Raw genomic sequence first — 22,270 nt, 5'->3', positions numbered from 1 at the left:
TGAGTATCTCCCATTTAGCTATTCCGTCGGATTGAAAGGATGAGAATGATTAGCAGCAGAAGCTTTTCGGATCATTTCTTCAAAGAATTCAATTGCAATTAACATATAAACAACCTAGTATGCATTGAATAATTCAGTCGAGCTCTGAATTTGCTCGAAAATATTTTGGGAAATAACTTTCAGCCTGTTTCTAGCTGAACTCGAAATGCTCGCTCAGGAGTCATACTTCCTGTCTTTTCGCATCTAGAGTTTTCGTTATTATATGTCTTTCGGAGATGCTTTCGTAAAAATTGGCTATGAAGTAACAATTTCGTTCAACGTAACTGTTAAGCATGCTTCTCGCTTCAACGAAAAAGTACAGTTAAACCTCCCTAAGTTGAATCGTTCTCAGGAACTTTTCGGCCTTTCATTGGCGTTCGAAAAAGCCTTTTAGTAGAAGTATTTTTTCTTAACTTTTGAAGAAATATTTAAACCTTACAATTCCTTTAAGGGGGTTATTCCGTGTGTCGAATCCGAGGAATCGATATTTTGCATCAATTGTATCTGGATATAGTGTAGAATATATGGGTAAAGCGATTTGTTGATATTCGGAGTCGTTCGAAAATTATAGTGTTAAACAGGTAAAATGTCGCATGCCAGGTTTACGTCGATCACCGCAATAAAGCGCGTATTTATCGGTCCGAATGACGTTCGAATGACAGGTATAGCAGATTAATGGCCAGTTAAAATTTTATAGTTAAAAATCACATTCTACTTTTTAAATGAATTTTTCTCGAAACTGCAAGTTGAAAATTCGCTGCCACCATAACACAAAATGCTGCTCTGTATATCAATAATGAACGATGCTATCGGGCTAGAAAAGTTCAAGATATTAATAAATGTATGGTAAAAATTCGTATTTGTACCTTCATCCAGCTCTTCAGAAAAAGATTCTAAAAAAAGCGAAAACACGGCCTTCACACGGCATGACCCTCTTAAGTCGAAATCAAAGGTTCGATTCTTTCTATATTGATATATGTATAGTATGTAGGGGTGTGTTCATAAACTCATGTGCGACATAGAAATTTCAGTGAAAAAAATAGTGTTCCCAGCAGAAGTTTCACCTTGAGAGCAATTTCTGTGCATGATTTTCACTTCGTGAAAGGACCTATTATTGAATTGCAAATTCCTCTTGCAACTTTGTCTCTCAACTGAGCAGATAAGGGCAAAGGGTTTGGAAATGCTAGTTCTTGTGGAAGTGTTAAACGGAACAAACCTAAAGCTGAATGGTACCGTTTAGTGAGAGGTAGCATCACCATTATTGACAGAAAATGCCCTCGAATTCGCAAAACTTTAAAATGTCCTGCTTTCAGAACCCGCGACGGTTGGTTTTAGCGATTAAAATAAACACGGGATCTATGAAAGGAGAAAATACAGCAATCAAAAAACGGTAGATAACTGGCTTAAGGACTTTCTTCTTTCCTATAATTCAACTGCTGACGATGTAAACGAAAACAGTCTTCTTTGCAAGTGGCTGGGACAAACAAGTGGAAGTATAATAGGAAGAAGTAACAAATCTCATTGTTTTCAACGCAAAAAACCAGTCGTGAGGGATATTTGTACGAGCAAAATTCAATCAAACAGTCGTGGGAATCATCGTAACTTTTAAATGCATTATCAGAAGAGTAGTTTAAATAAATTCTTTTGGAAAATAAAAGAAATCAGTCCTCTAGATGTCAAGCTGTTTCAAAGTTTTCCAGGCATTTGACTGCAGCGTGTCAGAACAATGTTTTGAGAAAAAGACCTTTTTCGACGCGCTCATAGAATTAAAACGAAAGTAGATATCAACATAATATTTTGAACATATAAATAATCAGATTATGTTAAAAGAAAAAAAACTGGAGGAAAATTTCTTTAAGACTAGAAAAGCCCCTTAAGCCGAAATCACTGAAACTCGTTCATTGCTTCCTGGCAAATGAGAATTCAACTTAGGGAGGTTTTACTGTACTTAATACCATTTGATATTATTTAGTTCCATTTTCTGCCGCAGTAGCTAGTTGTGTTGATTTTATGGTTTTGTGTGAAATGAAACCATTTAAGAATCGATTCAATGTTGTCTGTCGGTTACACCCGATTTAGTCGGAAACGACTGAGTCTATTGTCACGAAGTGTTGAGTTGTGAGAATATGTGGTCTGTGAATCCCTTTACATACAGCAAGTGGTGCTTATGCGAAAGGAGAGTGTAAATTTCTTTTCTCACAGAATATGGCCATCTTGGGTATCAGTTGGAACTTTTCGAAACTGATCTTATTTCTGATGTTGGGTGAAAAACCAGGGAGTGAGGGCTCAAAATGTTCCCCTGAAAAGAGAAATCCGAAAAAAATACAATGGTGCACCGATACAAAATCTAAGCCCCACAGTTCATCATATTCCAATACCTGCTCAATTAAAGTCAAAATAGCATACTACCATCTTTTATAAATTTATATCCTAGAAGTTCAAAACTATTATAAGTAATAATATAAAACATAATTTTGGAAAGTTTGAGAGAAATGCGACTATTATAAACAAAGCTATAGAATGCCACAGTTTTGTGTTACTAGTGACGTGAATGATATCAAGATGATATGTATAAAGTGACTTCATATGATCGCCGGAGTTGAATATATCGAGGAATATTTTGAAGTTTTAGCTATATACGAATAAAAAAATGTGAATAGAAAATTTCCTAGACAAGATGAACACAAAACCTTAATATCCGAAGCTTCCAGATTCCGGTATTCCGACTTCTTTGAAAGTTGGGTGCATTACCGATTGCCTCAGTAAGTTAAGTTGTAATTTTCGAAACTGCTAGCTTGGAGTAACAAGCAAATCGGAACCCTGCATATTTATATGCTACCTTATTAGTTTGCACTTTTTACATGAAGTTTACATCTTGCAAGGAGGAGTTTTGTGCACTTTGGGGTAAAATATACGAAAATGCGGTCGCCCTTAGTTTACCGCTTCATTGGATTCTGGCAATTTGATCTATTTATTTCCTTTCTCTATCTTTGTAATTAGAAATAATAGGTAGGAGACTAACGAGAGTAACAAAATTAACAAAACTACCAAAATTTGACTAGCTCTTGCTTGGACCCATCCCTTTCATCATTTCTTCCACAATGGAGTGTCTGCGTTCTCAAGGCAAAGGTGAGCAGATACTGCTGAAGACGTTGCTATTTCAATATACAGTTTTGTAAGTTTCATATATACAGGATGATTCTCACTTATGAAGTATTTGAATTCTTATTAATAGAAACTCAACAAACATGAACATAATTTCAGAACCCTGTCAAATGTTTTGAGTGAAACAAAAGCTTATTAGAATCGATTCAATGTCTACTAGTTGAACTGAACACACCTTCCACGTACCGGCAAGCCGCGACATTATTAGTTCAACTCTGGAAGTGGAAGGCGGTAGAATGAGAATTTGTGTGAGCATTTATCAGCGATAAAGGTGCCCGTAAAGGTCTCATTGACAGTGGACACAATTATGAAATCCTCGCTCACAGCCTAAACTGGCCGGTTAGACTCTTCAGGCGTAACTAACGGCCGGCTAAAGAAAACATCATCTGTATAAATCTATACACGCTGGACGTTGGATGTGTTTCGATCTGCCTGATACACATCAAATTCTGCTCCTTGAATCAGAGTAGGTTATTTTAGCTTAGCGGATGAGTTTCTCTGTCTCCAAATGTTATCACAGTCAATACCAGATGAGTTTTTGTGACAATTATTATAATAATCCATATGACGATAAGGTTGTTAGTTCCGGTAAAATTGATGATACTCTCACTGTCTGCCTTTTCGCTGACATGACTGTTTATCTCGAGTAGCTGCCAGAATGCATCTTCCTCAGCATCGGGTTAACATATCTGTGTTACGTGGAAGGTAAGGAAATGAATCGTGCAATCAGTCGAGATAATAGTGAACTTCAAAAATCGGTTATCAAATCGTTCGACTTCCTTACGACACGTTAACTCTCAGAAGTAGTAATGCCAACTGTATTAGAGTAGTTTGCAGCCATGGTTACCATGTTCAGGTTCTATATCATAGCTCTTGGCATCACACAGTTGAGTTTCTTCCTGAATACAGATGTTGATGTCCTTTTTCCGAATGGTTCTTGCAGATGCGTCCACCTTAGCGGTGAAGGTACCAATTTTACGCATCCAAACATGGATTTGTGTGGCTCAGAACAATTTGCATAATAACTAATAACTAATAACTAACTAGAAAGCTATCGCTTTAGAAATAGTTAATCAAACATTTTGCTTTGACGAGTTGTCTTTAACACTTATTGGGAAGTCCTGTAGACTTACATCAATCTATTCTATTCTACTATCATACAATTCACATGGGTTTGTTTAGATTAGTTATCGCTTTCGATATTTCTAAAGTCTTTGTAGAACTTAAAGGTATACAAATAAATTTTTATTTTTGCAAACTTCGGAAGCTACTTACTCTCTTCTTCAGTGCTTAGTTATTTGTCTTTGCTTATTTTCAATATTTCGCCACTCAACATTCGGAGGTAATTTTTATCGCAAGTCAAAATACCGTTAATATTTCAAATATTTGCATAAGTGAAAAAGTGTTTAGATGTCATTGAAATGTGCCTTCGATCTTGCCTGGTGCGCAGTTAATGAAAGGAAATGAAATACAATATGCTCCACATTCTCGATAAGGTTGACGCATCTCCGGCAATATGGTTAACCATCGTAGTCAAAACCACAACACATCTAACAAGTAGCACCCACACTCTAGGGACTGGACTTGCGAATGCATTACACTAAACCATATGTAGATACTGCCAGCTATTGAGAGTCTATGATGTATACGGATAAGCTTCGCAATACATTCGCAAGTCCGGTTCATTCAGTGCGGGTACTGCCTATTAGATATACTATGGGCAAAACCATCAAGGTATATGCGATGACCTTCTCTTCCTTGTTTGATAAAATCGAAAAGTAGTAGTGAGTATTTTACCGGCGAAAATATTTTTCGGGCGTACTACTATCTAATATTATGATTTGCTCCAAATTTTCGTGCTTTATAATCATATATAGAATATAATATTACACTGGAATACACAATGTGGCTGGAGTTGATTTGAAGAGATTTTCTGATCTGCTTTGTATAACAATGATATTCTAAAGTTTGCTTGAGAAAGGGTTAGATTCGTAGAAGTTTAGATTTAACGTGAAAGAAATAACTGTGACGTTCGTCGAGTTTTTCTGCTGGCAATTTCTAAGAGTACCAGGGGCAATGATTTATACTTTTAATTACATTCCGTATGTTGTGCCAGAGCATTACATTCAGTTTCTTGTTACTTCTGAGTCATCCGAAACTGAGTGCCATCGAATTAATTCTAAGTATTGAATGAATACATTTGATCTTCTAACTAGGCATGAAATTGGAAAAAAAATCAACTGTAACTGGGAAAGTCCTAAGTAGAAAATATAAGAACTTAGTTCCCGTCTTTTTCCTCTTTTTTGGCAATGAATACTGTGATAAGTAAAAGTCAGTGGACGGTTACCTGTTAAGAAATATTCTTGAAAGTTTAAGATATAAGAATCTTCAATAAGGACAGTAGAAATAGTATTAAGGGGACTTTTTACAGTCTGCATGTTGTTTCTTTGCAAAATTTTTTTATTTTTTAATTCCATAGAATATAGATTCAAGAACCATACCTCGAAATTTCAAATTGAAACTAGCATTATTTTTTGGTGCAACCCCATATCGATTGCCGATGTAATCAAAACGTGTCTCGCCACGGGTCCAACGCAACATGTTCGTATCCAAAACTGCAAGGCGCCGTTCATTGCCTTTTGTAATCGACCAACACTCACAACCATAGTTAGGACGGATGACATTCCGGTGAATTTTAGATTTGAGAGAATTTTGATACGTCGAGCACAAAGAACACCAGTTGTGGAACGCCAACAGTTTCATAACGCAGTTCTTCATTGACTGATAGCGTTGACCCGAGATATTCAAATCGCTCAGTTCTGGGCATGTTTCATGGGGATCGGTCGTCAAAAATTCAGTTTTATTCAGATTGAATCTGAGACCGTTTTGCATGAGGCGATCATTCCATTTCTGGACAAGTTGCTTGAGATCTAGGAAACATCATCAGCTTGAAACAGTGTATAGGGCACTGGACGTTGGATGTCTCGTGTGACAGTGTCTATAACAACAACGAAGAGGAGTGGCGAGATGGCGGGTTTGATACACCCGTCACACTTTGAACTTTACTTTTTGAATCGTGGTAGAGCAATTGAATCCAGCGCACCAGTTCTTCTGGCACTAAATGTTGTCGTAGGTCATACCGGATTAGTTCGTGTGGCAGACAGTCAAACGCTTTCTCTCGATCCAGAAATGCAATGTAAAAAAGGTGATGCTTCTCACGGTGTTTCTCCATGAGTAACAGCACAGCATGTATTGTGTCAATAGTTCCGCAGTTCCTGAAAAATCCGGCTTGATTCACGGTTATTCCAACGATTTCGCGAATACAGCTGTCAAGAATCCGTTCAAAAATCGTCATGATATGGAAAAGTAACCGGATCAAAAGGTAATTTGAACTTTCTGCTGGACTACCTTTCTTTTTCCATATTGGAACAGTGGTATTTTCTTGTCTTCCTGATTAAAGAATTCACTGAGCCACAGTGTTGGGTCCCAGCTCTTCGCTTTGTAGAGCTTAGATGCGATGTTGTCAGGTCTTCCCTTTGTAGAGCTCAAATGTGATGTCGACAGGTCTTCGCTTTGTAGAGCTCAGACGCGGCTATCTGACGCGGCTATCTGACGCGGCTATCTGACGCGGCTATCTGACGCGGCTCAATGGTCTATAAACAAAGTACTGTTCTTGTCATTAACGCAACAGAAGTGTTTGATATCCTGTGTGCGTTCGTTTCGGTTTTTGGCAAGTCGATACAGATGTCTCCGCCATCCCGAGTGTCCAGTTTATCGTGAAATCTTTGTAATGGGCCGCTCGGGTGACAGCGATCGCTTTCTTTACTTCCCGGTTGGAATTCTTATAAATTGGCCAATTGGTAAGCATTTTATCGTCGAAAAACTTGTGGTAGAGGCGTTTTTTTCACGGACCTTCATTTCAACATCGTCATTCCAAGGCCAAGTATCTCGGTTGATGTACCGTTTACCTGGCTTGATGACACCGAGGCCGCTTTGTAGATCGTGTCTTTAATTTGGTTTCACGATTCTTCCACATTCGTAATAATTGGTAATCGTGTGAGATGATTTTTTCTTTTTTGTCACAAAATCTCCAGCATTTAATGCGCGGCGGGCTAGTGCGTTCCTTATGCGGTTTTATCGGTGGCTTGATTCGCAGGACGGCAATCAACGGCCGATGTTGAGGTTCGATGGTCTCTTGAAAGTTTCATCAGCCGGTCATCAAATCGTTCGACTTCTTCAACGGCATCACGGAAACCCTCTGAGATAGCAATGCCGTATTTAGTGTGTGAGCTACCAAAATAGAGAAGTGATTTTTACCGCGTTATAATACTATTATTAACTTCACTTAAACCGGCATCGGAATGCAGAGTATTTTCTATGCCTTGCAACCGATGTCAAAACTAACACAAGCTTCGTAAAGTACTAGTCGCTACTTTCATTGCAAGGAAGCGACGACTTTGACCTATTATAACTTTGTTAGTAATAGTGCGATTTCCACCAAACTTGGTAGGATCATGTTCTATGTTATATCCTACATTGCTGCATTTCGTGTAGAATGAACTTAATGGGGATGTTGCAGGGAATTGCTAAAAATTATAGTAACATACTATTATTAACTTTATTTGAACACATATCGGTATGGAGGGTATTTCGGAGCCTAGGCACGATATAGTGGCAGCCTCTTGATTTTTTCAGATATTTCGGTTGGGTAGTTTCTGAGAATAGGTCCGTTAAAGAAATGATCACTTTCGACCCGGCGAACTCTCCACATTTCCAACAAGTGTCTAAACTAAGACCGGCTTCGGAAAGTACTAACCGAGACTTCTCTTTTGATACCCTACATGACTATATTTGATAAAAAAAGCTTTACACGCTGCTTTTGCATGTATGGAAAGGAATAGGCGGAAGTAACTGAATGTATGTATGTCTATAGGATCACAGGTATACGTAAGCTTGAGGGGTAATTAGTTCCATGAAAACGTATGCTAAATCGAGCACAATGCAAGCTAAAGCCTAGGGAATATGTATAGGGCAAGAAAGACAGGAAGGATAGAATTTTCAGTTAATCATTGCATGTTGTACATGAGACATTTAAATAACATACCATACATATGTAACAAATTAGAAATAAATTGGAGACAAACCAATTTTTACAGGAAAAATTCAATATAATTCAAAACAAAGTTATTTATGATTATAAAACAGAACAGGGTTCTGGACCAGGAACCTATTTTTCGAATAAAAACGAGAAATTGGATTTTCTCTTGGGAGAATATGCAACAGTCTTGCAGCCTGGTTCATTGACGTACGGCTTACCAGTATGCCCATCACAATCTGAAGCGATAGTCAAGCTGCCTTGGGGGTGTTAGGTAGTCCTTTGACAACCTCGAAGACCGGCTAGGAATGTAGAAAACAATTGACCGCTATTTCTAGATTCAATACGGTGGAACTACTTTGAGTATCTGGTAACTGTGATGTAGAGGGAAATGAAATCTTACATGCCGCGATTGGCGTCAGCAATTGGAATGTCAGTAGCATTGCCTAATACTACTAACAAAACAAGTTTCACATAAAGGCAGGTGGCAGGGCCTAGGAGCTCAGTTCTGATATATACCAATCTACTCCTGTCAGACCCAAGTAAAAATACTATGGAAAAGCATGAAGATTTACACAAGTATTATCGAGATTCTCTCTGTCCATATGCATATGTCCATAATAGGAATTCCACAAACTTATAAGTGCCTACTCTGAAATAAGAAAGTTAAATACACTAAAAATTTTCTGCCTTTTGTGGCATGAGTACTCACAGTTTATGTCTCTCCTCCACGTCAAACACACACACGAATATAAATGATATTAGAGGGCAGAATACTGGAAAATTTAATGGGAATTACCAACCAAGTTATAGTATGCCCTAAGTATCATAATTGTACATATAATATAATCTATATACTCGATAATACTGATATATCACAATGACAAGTGTTAAAAATACTAACCAACAAGAAATTAGATAGCGCCATGAAAATATAAGTTATCATCGTAAAAGGGGTAAAAGTGAAAAATTGTGACATTGCAGGACATGTGAAAGTCCATCCTTCATCATAATAATGAAATAATACCACCATGGATAGCCCATTGGCCAAAAATATCGAGAACTACCTGGAGCTTTTAATTCCAAGGAGGGTTTACTGGAATGATACATATCTTTACATCAAAACTTAGAGATTGACTCTTGAACACTACAATTCAAAGAAGGCAACTTGGGTTTGAAATCTTAAAGACCTGCAAAAAAGCCGCATTTAAAGCAGCAAATGCAATCTGCCAGGCGACAGTGGGCTAAAAACTATAAATCATACAATGTTACAAAAATCTACCTGCAGAATTTGTACCCATTAATGCCAAGAAGGGTTAAGGACTTTGTCAAAATAAATATGGCTCTAGTAAAAAATAGCCGGAATCTCAAGCTCTCAACGAACAAAAGCAACTGACACATCTAACTTTAATTTTTGATAACACTGCTTTACAAAATAATCAAAATATGAAAGCATAAATGTTAAATAATTTGTATTTTCTTATCTCTCTTATCTCTCAAAACGCTTTCTTAAATTCAATAAATAAGTCTGCAATAACTGGGTTAAGCTCGACGAATGTTTACAGAAAGGGTTGGTGGACCGGCTAGAAATTGATTCCTAAATACATGAGAATAGTGTGCCAAGTTAATCCCGACCTGAGTTGCAAATTCGGAGCTAAATGCGACTAGGCGCATGTCATGGGTTGCAGATAATGACATGACCCATCAGATCGGCTACAAATATCGCAAGTAGCCGCGAACATGTAGAACGTTTCTATTTGTATTTTTGTCCTTCCTTCTTATTTTTCCCCTTAAAAAAATCCATAATTCGGGGTGAAGGAATCGACGCGTCTATCGGATGAATTGCAGCGACATTACACTGTATTTCAGCGGCTCCCCTGCAAATACCTTCCCTACCTTTGGAGGTAACCATGGGACACTGCAGCATTGCTGCTCTGCTGCATGGTTGACTGGTTTCTTATTAATCGTGGGAAGAAATTGGGGATAACAACATTTTAAATTCTTTTAATGGGACCCCAGCGATACAAAGATAGTATCCAATACGGTTGAGTCGCTCAGCAAGACCAGGGCGACTCTTTGCCCTTGAATGTTTTGGAGGTTATGCCGTCAACCACTAGGGATGGAAAACCTGTGAAGTTTCACTTGGACTCGGTGTGTGTCTTTAACAAACTTGAATGGTCCACCTCTAAGGCACTCCATGAACTCAGCAATCAGAAGAAGTTTAGCGACTGGGTATGTCGACCCGATTTATAATGAGGCTTTGACCGTATTCCAGGTCGTACTCACAGAATATGCTGAGATTCTTCCAGACGCTAGGCTAAAGTTTACTTCGGTAGCTGCGAACATCATTTCTGTCGTTAACAGAATTTTGGTTGATCGTTTGGCTAGCAAGATGGCTACGACAGAGATTTACAGCCTGGTCGACGCTGCAGCTGCCACAGTTATTCGTCTCAATAATCAATATCTTGGCGCGAATAGGAGAGGCATGCGACGGAGGACTTTACCGTTCTGGGGGTTTCGACTCAACAGGAGACTCAAAAAGTTGAGAAAGGAAGTTGGTCGTATCGCGCAAGCACTTCCTGGAAATTCATCACCAAGAGTGCACAGATGCGTTACAAACATCCTTGGGAACTATCATCTGCCCCATGATATGGCAATCGAAGAAATCATCAAGATGCAGAAGCAGAAACTTGCGGTATGCCTCAATCGCATCCATAGGTATCAAAAGAACTTCCAGCGAAGGACAGATAACACCTTGTCCTTCCAAAACCAACGGGGATTTTATAAAAATCTCATTAACTCAGGTCGTGAAAATAACTTCGATCTGGATTAGGCAGAAGACTTCTGGAGAAGTATTTGGAGCGAACCTAGCCGTTGCAATTTAGAAGCAGCGTGGGAGACACGCTTATGCATTCATCTGAAACCCTCCTCGAAATGACCATGCCTGACATAACTTAAGTTGACGTAGAAGCAGCCCTTGAAAAGCTAGGATGCGCAAAAAGCTCCCGAGACTGTAAAAAACAGCTTATAATCGATACAGTAGCTGTGAAGCAGGCTGTTCATCGAAAACGGAATATCTCGACAGCCTACTTCGATTATAAATCAGCATTTGACTCCATATCACATTCGTGGTTGCTATAAGTATTACCTTTGAACAAAATCGACTCGAATGTGGTTCTTCTCTTGAGAACAGTAAAGAAGAATTGGAGCACGAAGCTATCGGTATCTTGATAAACATCAGAAGAGATACCAATCAGGCGTGGCATTTTCCAAGGCGACTCTCTAAGTCTACTGTGGTTTTGTTTGACTTTGAATCCGCTATCCCATCTTCTGCATGAAAGCAAATACGGGTTCCAAGTGAAACACGGCATATTGCCGAAATATACATTAAGTAATTTAGTGTATATCAATAATAATAATAATAATCGTTGGCACAACAATCCATATTGGATCAGGGCCTTGAAGTGTGTTAGAGCACTTCATTCAAGACTGTAACGATACACTACAGTATACTGTAGAAGGCAATGTGGTCAGCAATGCGCTCGCCCGAGATTATTATCCTGATTTGACTCAGGTGCTCATTCACAGCTGAGTCGACTGGTATCCGACGTCAAATCACGATACAAATTCCACTGCTACCAGTGAGATTTGAACCCTGACCTTCCGTACGGCAGCCTTGTGCTCTAACCACTCAGCTACCCGGACACATGTATATTGATGACATCAAATTGTATGCTAAAGCGGAGAATTAATTTCGTTCCTTACTGGACATCACCATCCAGGCCAGGGATATTGACATGCAGTTGGGTTTTCAGAATGTCGCATTAAAAATTATAATTGTTCGGGGAAAACACACCGGCAATGAAGGATACAGCCACAATAAAATCCAAATTTGATCCGGATCCGGACGACGTCTACGAATACCTCGGTATTTTCTAAGCTGCGACACTTGCTGTGGCAATAATGGGGGTGAATTTGAACGGCATCTGGATCTTGTCCTGAAAATAGAGCTTCTCGGGAAAAATAAAATCGTAGCAATCAACACCTTCGCCATTGCTCTCCTTCTGTATACTTTTGGTGTGCTACAAGGAGAAATGGGGATTTAGAAACTGTCAATTGACGGGTGATGGTAGTTCTCTTCTTCTCCAAAAAGCAACATGCGTAAGGGAACTGCCGGAAAAGAGAAGATCACTATCCCAAGTCATCGGGGAGGAGCGGGGGTATTTGAATTAAAAACTTGCATTACAATCAAGTGCGTTCTGTTCCTGATTTTTTTATCTGCTTTGCACTTGAAAAGTGAAGAATGGGATCCCATGTCGAATGTTAGTTTATTCCAACGGAAGGTCGACATGTGGAAAGAGAAACTCATTCATGTCAATCGAAGCCTCCAACAAATGGCTGATTAATGGTGTAATTTTCTATTAGACCGAATCATTCCTAACTTCAATTAAGGATGCTTTGCTCCCAACGAAAAGCTACAAACGGTACCTCCGTCACGACTCCTCAATCACCAACTCCAGTTGTAGGTTATGCAATATGAAGAGGAGATCTAATCAATCTCCATGAAACAGTAATGCTGTCAATGGCAGTGACCTGTCGAGAATTGAGCGATTTAGATATCTCAGCCAGTGAAGAACTGCGTTATAAAATTGCTTCACGCATTAGCGCAACGTGGATAAAGTGGCGTTCCAGAACTGGTGTTCTTTGTGATCGACGTATCAACGAACGCGTCAAATCTAAAATTTACCGTAGTGGCCTCGGCGAATTCAGTGGTGAGCGACGAAAAGCTCGGCCGGAACAACCGTGGCTTGATACGCTGGATGGTCATGTCAAAGCCTCGCAACTGCATTCAGATCAGGCCTTTGTTAGAACAAAATTGGGCAACTGATTACGACCAGCCGACCCTGCTTATGAATCGGACAAAACCTGAAGAAAATGAATCAGAATGTCCAAATATCGCTTCAATACTTGAAGGTAGTATTCTGCATTGACCATCGTACCACTTGGAACAAACTTTTTATGATTTGTCCTTATGAATCACGGAAAACAATGAGTATTATTTTGATTTCTTACTTTATCAAACCGAAGGATTTCCTTCCTAGTGACTGCCTTTCAGCACTGTGACGCTCAGTTTCAGAATAATTTGATATAATTAAGACTTGCGTTTTTCTATTCGCTAGAGATATTTATTGTGGTTGCAAACACCGATATTTCGGGAACCACTTGTTCCCTTCATCAGTGGTGGCAAGTCAGTTTCAGGCCCCTACTGGAAATGCCACGGTTTATAATAAGTTACGAACATTTTTACAAAGTTTCCGCCATTTCGAGCGTGTTTGATGATGTCCTTGCAATATTCAGTTCTGTACAATTTTTAATCACTGTCGTAAAATGATCTGTATTTAGACTTCCACTGAACCATGAAACTTCCATAGTTTATAAAGGAAGGTTTACATTACGTAAATCAACCAGCGGCCAATAGATGGTGTTATTGTTTCCAAGCGTCTGCAGCGATTCCGGGTAATTTTGGGACAGGGAATTAAAGCGGAAATATTTACATTCACATACGATTAATCTAAATGCATACATATATGTACGTACCCACCAGTAAGTCATAATGGGCAATGTTTATTTAGAATGTGTACAGGTAATTTTACAGTTTGGAAATACATGAGGGATTATTTTGAACTTTTAGCTATCTAAAAGTTATCTATCTATCTATCTATTTAAAGTTATTCATATAAGGATAACACCAACCCTTTCACGCCAGAAGCATATAGTTTCCGGTTTTCCGACTTGTTAACGAATCCCGCGGTGAAGTTAAATTTGCCTTACTGTGGGAAAGATTCTTTTCTATATTCGATCTTAATAACTGATGTCTTTAATTCTCATGAAAGAGAATTTATAAGGTTCTCTCTCATTTGTTAAATCATTTAATCATTTCCACTTTTGTTGACCAAGACATTTGAGTGTGCATTTATCCCATTAGTATGTTATTAACGTTTTAAATTTAACCAATTTAATTAATATACTTTATTGGAATTATAATTTAATTGATTTATGACAACTAATACAGCTTTAAAATTACAATTGATTTATGACAACTAATGCAGACTAGACATCTTTTTTTGTCAGTCATTCTCTTTTTTTTTTTCTTAAATATGACATTTTTCGTCACCTACATGGCACTCTGCCCTTCATTCCTGCAGCGAGGTCTAAACTGAGTGAGCGCCGGTGACGTCATCTGTCCGCTGGCATTCGCAACATTCGAAATAAATTTCGAATGCCGCGAATCCTGCTGCGCCACATCACTCCGCCCACAGATGAAACCGAGGGGCTTCAGCGACCAAATCCGGAACTGTGTTCCCCATCAGTCCTTGAAACGAACGCGCCATTGTTTAGGGGTGTACACGGGCTTCAGCCTAGACAAGGAGACCGCCTTTTTGTGTCCACCGATCTCGAGCTGGAAGAAATGTTCGCCCCGCTCGAGAACGCGATACGGGCCTTCATAAGGAGGCTGCAGCGGCTTCCGGACGGCATCCGTCCTGACCAGGACGTGCGTACACGTGTCCAGTTCCTTAGGCGCACAGACAGGTGCGGACGAGTGTTGGGAGGGAGGAGTGGCCTTGATGCGTCGGAGATTGCCTGTCAGCAGACGCACCAACCCCAACTCTGTGAGACCCGATCTCTTGTCGAAGACCGGATCACTTGGGAGTCTCGGGTTCTCCCCGCATACTAGCTCCGCGGGGCTGGCAGCAAATTCCTCTCGGCGTGTTGTACGTAGGCCGAGTAGGACGGGAGGCAAGACTTGGGTCCAGGACGGATCGCCGCGTGCCATAATGGCGGCTTTCAGCGTCCGGTGTCAACGTTCTAGCATCCCATTGGATTGCGGGTGGTATGCAGTAGTCCGCTGGCGTTTAAACCTTAGGAGTTTGCCGAACTCCGAGAAAACGGTCGACTCAAATTGCATTCCCTGTTCAGTAATGATCACTGCAGGGACGCCAAAGCGAGGTATCCACTCCCAACAGAGAGCTTCGGCACAAGATTGCGCCGTAATGCTTTTCAGAGGTATTGCCTCAGGCCATCGAGTAAAACTGTCGATGATTGTGAGACAGTACTTATAACCGTGCGTATTGTATCGATAGAAGTTTAGCATGCCCAGGAACCTCCGCAAATCCTTTACAGTTTTAGGACGCGGGAAGCTTGTAATCGCTTGCACCTTGTCTGAGTCGGGCTGTATTCCTTCAGGGGAAATGGAGTGGCCGAGGAATCTCACTTGTGTTTGAAGGAACTTACATTTCTCAAGGTTTAGAACTAACCCGGCCTCAAGGAGACGTTGAAAAATTCACTCGAGATGGGCACATCATCAAATATACGAAACAGAAGTTGAGGTTTCGCAGGACCGAGTGGATAAACCTTTGAAAGGTTTGCGCCGCATTGCACAATCCGAAATTTATCCGTCCGCTGGTATTCGCAACATTCGAAATAAATTTCGAATGCCGCGAATCCTGCCGCGCCACATCACAGTATTTTAATTAAATTGATTTATGACAACTAATACAGCTTTAAGACTAAAATTGATTTATGACAACTAATACAGACTGTATGTCCGGATAGCTGAGTGGTTAGAGCGCAAGGCTGTCGTACGGAAGGTCGCGGTTCAAATCTCACTGGTGACAGTGGAATTTGTATCGTGATTTGACGTCGGATACCAGTCGACTCAGCTGTGAATGAGTACCTGAGTCAAATCAGGGTAATAATCTCGGGCGAGCGCAATGCTGACCACATTGCCTCCTACAGTGTTCTGTAGTGTACCGTTACGGTCTTGAATGAAGTGCTCTAACACACTTCAAGGCCCTGATCCAACATGGATTGTTGCGCCAACGATTATTATTATTATTAATACAGACTAGACATCTTTTTTTGTCAGTCACTCTCTTTTTTTTCTTAAATATGACATTTTTCGTCACCTACATGGCACTCTGCTCGAGGTCTAAACTGAGTGGAGAGCGCCGGTGACGTCATCTGCCCGTATTCGCAACATTCGAAATAAATTTCGAATGCCGCGATTCCTGCCGCGCCACAAGTATGTGGCATATATTATTTGAGAATATCCACATTCAGGTGATATTGACATTCAAAGCCTTGAATTTGCAAAGAAGCGACTAACTTGACCTATTATTATATAACTTGGTTAGTAATAGTGCGATTTCCATCAATTTTGGTAGGGTCATGCTCCATATTATAACCTACATTGCTGCATAATTTTATGGTGCTAGGATGTACTCAAAGGGGGTTTTGCAGCCAATAAACTAAAAATTACAGTAAAACTTTATTGGAGCAGATATCGGTATAAATACTCTATTGAGTATTTCGGAGCATAGGCACTATATAGTGACGGCCCCTTGATTTTTTTTTCAGATTTTTCGGTTGGGTAGCTTCCGAGAATGGGTCCGTTAAAGAAATAATCATTTTCAGTGGTCGTCATTTTCCGAGGGGTCTGGCCAGTTCCATAATTGGATTCCCCGGGAACACCCCTGCGACGATCCGCCCTCTATAACTGACCCGTGGTGAAGATTATTAAGTCTGTAATCTGAAAAGACTCATGGCCATTTATTGACCATTCTTCTCTTTTGGTGATTAAAACAGTGTATGTCTTCAAAAACGAATCTGGAAACCATATGATCGGTCGGCATCAGAGTTACCGGATGTTTTGTCAAGGAATTTCCAGCTAGATGCATGACCGTGTGATTGGGCGCCTTTCCCGGCTCCAATGGTATCAAGTCTATATGGGTCATTGGTTACTTTCCGTTTCACCTCCAAGTGAATAGGGGGTACATTTAGGATAAATTCAAGTGCCGCAGTCGGCGAAGTACTCATTGCTCCAGTAATACTTAGGCAACCAAGTCTCTGAATCTGCGTTAGCAGCTTCCTGCTGTTAGCAAAGTTCAGTCTCGGCCTCCAGACACTGCATGCGTACATCAAAATGGGTTTTATTCTGGATGTATACATCCAGTGCATCCGTTTTGGTGAAAGTCCTCAAGTCTTACCTATCGCATTCCTACAGCACTAGAGCAATCTGCAAGATTTCTGATGTTGTTCCTAGATATGTGCTTCCACGTTAACTTAGAGTCAAAATGTAGTTCTAAATACTTGACTTTTGTGCCAGCTAGCCCCTGCTAAGGTGGTGGACTAGTGGCGTGACACGTTTTGATCACATGGGATCGTCATGGGGTCGCATTGACCGTGGAAAAATTGCGGGAGAGGCGTCTTCGATGGTATGGTCACGCAATTCGTGCTAACGAGAGTTCACTTGCCAGGATTGGTCTGAACATCGAAGTCGATGGTAAACAACCAAAGGCCGGCCGAAACAACGGTGGCCTGGTACGCTGGATGGTGATTTAAAAGCCTCGAAATTGCACCCAGATCAGGCATTCGATAGAGCGAAATGGTGAAACCGATCACAACAAGCCGACCCCGCTTGTGAACGGGACAAATGCTGAAGAAAAGGAAGAAGATGGTGGGGGATGGGTTCTCCTTCTGTTAATATTTTTCTCATTGTCTAGACCTCCAAGTGGGCCGGGAACAACCGAAAAGTCAATCGAAATGGAAGTGGCCCGAAACGCCAGATGGTGACTCTCTACTAAGCTGGCGACCGAGAGAATTGACGAATTAGATCAGATGATGTTTGAAAAAATTGATAGAAAATGCCAAATGGATGCTTTGAATGAAAACGATAAGGTAAATACAATACATAATACGTTGTTTTCAACTTTAAAGCTCAAATCAAACATAAGGGGTGGGAATGGTGTTGTATTTGAGAACCAAGGACATTAGCTTTTGTGGGAGGAGATAATTTGGGTATGTTGACATAATAATTGGATTCAGATTAACTTCGGTAGTGACAAGGCTCTTTTAGAGATGTTTAAAATATGTTGATCTCGGTCTCTATGAAGGAATCCGATGCAGACTATTATGCGATATTTATGGTTAACTTCTGCTCACCTTAAAATTAAAATCCTTCAAAATTTATAAAAATCAAGGCCCTGCACATACATTTTTCGAAAAACGAAATATTTAGCAGGAAATTTAAATGCAATTGCGTTGCAAGAGCCAATCTTTTTTTCAACAATATACCACGTTTACTTCCTTGGATTTTCTTTCTCCAACTAGTTTATATTTTAAACTAGCTGACCCGACAGACTTCGTACTGCCTCAATCGATAAATAAAAGGCCTAAACTTTTGTATAAAATAATTTTAAAAGAAACGAAACGAATCCGTATTTAATAACAAAGCATATTGCGAAGCATTCCGTCTGCGGATTCGATCAATTTCATTATGTCGTGATTGCTGTTGTTGTGTTTGATGTGCACGAACTCGTTGCATTCTAAGCCTATCTACTTCATTATCACTCACTAAATAACGCAATTCTGACATAGCAATACGACTATTTTCTTGATCTGTCTCTCTCTGGTCATCAGTGCGGTTAGCACGTGAGGTAGCTCTTCGCACATTTGATTGACTGCGACGACCTAAGTCAGGTCGTTTTCTCCTCGGCATCGTAAATTGTAAATAATCGAAATGAGAAAATTTTTCGCTCCCTTAGCAGTAAAGTGTCACAATCACAAAATATAAAAAAAAAGAGCACATAACCTGGAATGTCACTATCACAAAGGATCGCCAAAGTAAAGAAAGTTCTCGCGCACTCATAGATATCGTAACGCAATATCGTAATACTTCTTTCCGTGTTCTAAAGTGCAACAGGATGGATTGACATATTAGTTGGTTGTCAAATCTAATGTCAATTATTATCATTGCGTTTAGAAATTTAGTCTAGGTCTAGGTTGTCTAGTTTGGTCTTCAAATATTTATGGAAATTCAGAGAAGGTTTAAACGGTGAGAAACAAAAATACTAAAAACAGAAATTCTATTTCCAATACAAAATGTTCTGAGCTGTGAAACATTTGATGTCTTTTGTCTTTTTAGAAATAAAAGATTGTCACTTGTTTGTCAAATATTTGTAGTTGCGTTGAAAAATTTGTCCGTTTCATAGCTGTAATATGAGGTCCGATGAACACAATGAGTGATTGAACTTTATTGAATATCAATAAAGTTCAAATTGACTCTAAATTTTATTTAGAAAAAAACGTTTATATAAGTGCTGTTTTTAGGGTTTTACCGGCAATTATTCGAATTTTTCTCACCTTTTAAACCTTCCCTAGACCTCCACGGACATTTCAAAACCAAGATAAGATAAATCCGTTCAGCCGTTCTCGAGTTTTAGCGAGACTAACAAACAGCAATTGATTTTTATATATAAGATTGAATGCTTAAAAGTACAGAGGGAAAGTGTGTGCATATGTTTAGTACATATGACCGAATAAACTCATTTGCATTCATACCACCTAACCTGCGAATGACTTCTAAAGAGGATACCGACCCATCCTTATAAGGCGTGTCCATTATTTTACCTTTTACGTCCATTATGCTAGCTATAATATCATCAACATGAATATGTTCTTATTTATACCATAGAAAGGCATATTGGACTGAAATTTTCCTATCAATTTTTGTTTACAATTGAACAATTCAAGTTGGTGTATTTTTTCAGATTTATGGGGGGCCATTCGTTTATGACAAATTTGTGTCATCAACGATATGCACACATCTTCATGGTCCTAGTAAAAGAACCAAATAATGGGAAAATGACCTCTGGTGAAAAATTGGTGTGGCGTACTCGCTCCATTCATCATGTGACAATAGCCGTGAAAGCCTGAAAAAGTCGTTGGCGGCTTTGAATCAAAACGAAGTTACAACAAGTGTCGTACGTGGCTTATATATGTACGACTTTAAAGCAATGCAGGTGCAGCTGAAGTCGGCAGAAACTCAAAAGGCCATTGACTAGTTCCTCGTCTTTTTCTTTGAGACTTGTTCTTCTAAGATGATATCGGATTTGATCTGTCGTGTTGATTTTAAATTGTGTTTCAGAACAGGCTTGCCAATGTGGGTAAGTTTTTGAAGTAGACTGCAAAATACTGGTTGTAAGTTGTGGAATTTTTTATTTAAGACGAAAAGAAAGACAACAAAATAAAACAATACCATATATTCACTGCTGATAAATCATCCAGTAACACGTGCGAAAGGAAGGTGTAATTTTCTTCCATAGAATACGCGGGTTTTCAAATGAAAGGGTTCGATTAGTACTTTTTGAAACTATTTCTAATAGTGGGTAGTGAGGACTGGAAATATATGGCCCGAAAAGTGTAATAGGACCCGTTCTCAGGACCTATCCAACCAACCATACGAAATCGAGACCTCAAAATACATCCCATTTCGATATCTGCTCAAATAAACTTAATAATAGCATATTACCATATTTTAAAAATGTACCCGACAAACCCCTTCATCTTAGAAATACAAAATTTGGTACAATTATGCGTAATAATATAACATTTTTTTTTAAAGTTTGAAAAAAATCTAACTATTATTAAGTTATAAAGGATCAAAATTATGTATTTAACGTAAATTTGCCGCACTCTAGGACGTCTGTGACGTCGTCATCATATAAAATTAACTCATGTGAATGGCGGAATTGGGAGTTTGGAAATATGTAAATATATCAGGGAATATTTTGAATATTTAGCTATGTATGAATGGAAAAACGTTTATAGGGAATTTCTCACAGAAGATGAACACAAAATCTTTATAATCGAAGCGTACAGCTTCCGGTATTCCAATTTCCGTGGTGATGTTTGCCTGTAGAACATTCAATATTTGTGGATTGCGGACAGAAGTCTATCCTTTGGGTATCCTCAAAGAAAGTTATCCGGCTAGAGTTCGCGGTGATATTGTGTCAGACCGGTAAGTACGCCCCAACCTGAAATTTGACATAAGTTCATCCGTTTCAGAAACAGTTAAACCTACTGATGCAAGTTTTAGTGGGGGATATTCTAACTGGGAATTCCCATGCGTATAGTGAATGTTATATTGGTTTTAAGGGAGAGTTTGCAGAAGGGGTAAGAATTTTCTTAATCAAATACATTCATGTAAAATATCAAGTGAAAGACCTTCATTGGTACTTTATGACGCAAGTCAGTAGTTGTATATATGGTTCGGAGTAGAGATGAAAAAGTTATAAATTGAGAAAAACTGGAGAAACTAGCTGACTTAAAAATTTGAAAAACAAAATAATGAATAGGCCTCTACATATGAATAAAATAGTCGTGTACCTAAAATACTAATATAATAATAATCGTTGGCGCGACAACTCAATGGGATCATAGCCTTCAAGTGTGTTAGAACACTTCATTCAAGACCGTAACGGTACACTACAGGATTCCAGTATCTTATAGGAGGCAATATTGTTAATTGCGCTCACCCGTGATTACCCTGATTTGTCTCATGTACTCATTTACAGCTGATTCGACTAGTATCCGACGTCAAGTCATGATACAAATCAAACCGCCACCAGTGATATTTGCTACGGAAGGTTGCGGTTGCGAGAGCCTACTGCGCTAACCACTGAACTATATAATAAACAAACAAAAATATTTATAGTAGAAACGTCGGGCTGCCGGGTTACTCACTTGGTTTTTCATGTATACAATCTATTTACTCTTGAAGGTGGTACATCTCTCTGCTGTTCGAGAATTAACACTTGGAAGCTGGATAATTGATGTTCGCACCTGAATATTTGTGCTTTACTTTGTACATGAAAGTGAATGTTACTCGCACTGAGAACACAAAGATACATTCATCTGAACTGAAGACTGCACGCAAATTGGGTATACAGTACGTCACCGTCGTTAATAGTGGTTTTTATTTAGACACTCGGCACTGAATAATAATAATCGTTGGGGCAACAATCAAACTGGATCAGGCCCTGAATTATGTTGGAGCACTTTTTTTCAAAATCAGAACGGCACACTACAATACACTGTATGAGGCAATGTTTTCAGCATTGTATTCGCCCG

General features: G+C 39.3%; 1 protein-coding gene and 1 long non-coding RNA gene across 3 annotated transcripts in view; both read left to right on the top strand.

Moving 5' to 3' along the window:
• The window catches only part of LOC119648791 (protein trachealess), a 178,651-nt gene that overhangs the window by 813 nt on the left and 155,568 nt on the right, over window positions 1-22,270 (top strand). The gene's annotated exons all lie outside the window — the stretch shown is intronic.
• Window positions 1,046-1,711, top strand: LOC119648792. The gene is made up of 2 exons (XR_005249060.1): window positions 1,046-1,285; window positions 1,353-1,711. It is a non-coding gene; the product is annotated as an uncharacterized LOC119648792 (long non-coding RNA).

This window comes from Hermetia illucens, chromosome 2, assembly GCF_905115235.1.
Source record: "Hermetia illucens chromosome 2, iHerIll2.2.curated.20191125, whole genome shotgun sequence".
Taxonomy (NCBI): domain Eukaryota; kingdom Metazoa; phylum Arthropoda; class Insecta; order Diptera; family Stratiomyidae; genus Hermetia; species Hermetia illucens.
Note: the sequence above shows the minus strand (reverse complement) of the source record. Positions and strands in the feature narration are given on the sequence as shown.